The following is a 996-nucleotide window of genomic DNA, read 5'->3' as shown; positions in this document are numbered from 1 at the left end:
GACGTCCTCTGTGTGCTGCGGACACCCACGGATGTCCTGTATGTACTGAACAGACAGCCCACATGGGCCAAAATCACCCAAACAGTCCACGGGAAGGGCCAGCGTGCTGAGTCTATGGAACACCGTGCTGATATGTGTACTGATGGACAGCCACAGACGTCCTGTGTGTGCTGACGGACACACACAGACGTCCTGTGTGTGCTGACGGACACACACGGACGTCCTGTGTGTGCTGACGGACACACACGGACGTCCTGTGTGTGTTAACGGACAGCCATGGACAGCCACGGACGTCCTTTGTGTGCTGGCGGTTATGTGTTCATCCAGGCCCAAGACTTCAGTTTTGGTTGGATCGTACGCATAGCTTCTGGATATCACCAAACCCCGGCACAAAAAGTGTCAAGGAAAATGCAAGAAAACAGCCTGCTCTCGCCAACCCGGAGACGGTGTTTGTTCGGAAGCAGTGCTGCAATGTAAAGTCTAAAACGACTCTCGGCAATGGATATCTCAGCTCTCGCATAGATGAAGAACATAGCAAAATGCGATACTTGGTGTGAATTGCAGAATCCCGTGAACCATCGAGTCTTTGAACGCACGTTGCACCCCAAGCCTTCTGGCCGAAGGCACGTCTGCCTGGGTGTCACAAATCGTTGTCCCCCATCCTCTCAAGGATATGGGACGGAATCTGATCTCCCATATGTTACCGCACGCGGTTGGCCAAAATCCAAGCTAAGGACGCCAGGAGCGTCTTGACATGCGGTGGTGAATTCAATTCTTGTCATATAGTCAGACGTTCCTGTCCAAAGCTCTTGATGACCCAAAGTCCTCAACGCGACCCCAGGTCAGGCGGGATCACCCGCTGAGTTTAAGCAAATCAATAAGCGGAGGAAAAGAAACTAACAAGGATTCCCTTAGTAACGGCGAGCGAACCGGGAAGAGCCCAGTTTGAAAAGTGGATGTCTTTGGCGTTCGAATTGTAGTCTGGAGAAGCGTCCT

The 996-nt window shown here is 52.2% G+C and overlaps 1 non-coding gene across 1 annotated transcript; it reads left to right on the top strand.

The window, feature by feature from the left end:
• Positions 1 to 487: 487 nt before the first annotated feature.
• LOC125604691 lies at positions 488 to 643 on the top strand. Its single transcript, XR_007336397.1, has one exon. It is a non-coding gene; the product is annotated as a 5.8S ribosomal RNA (ribosomal RNA).
• Positions 644 to 996: the final 353 nt, after the last annotated feature.

Source organism: Brassica napus, unplaced genomic scaffold (genome assembly GCF_020379485.1).
Source record: "Brassica napus cultivar Da-Ae unplaced genomic scaffold, Da-Ae ScsIHWf_596;HRSCAF=888, whole genome shotgun sequence".
Taxonomy (NCBI): Eukaryota; Viridiplantae; Streptophyta; class Magnoliopsida; order Brassicales; family Brassicaceae; genus Brassica; species Brassica napus.
This window is presented reverse-complemented; position numbering and strand designations above follow the sequence as displayed.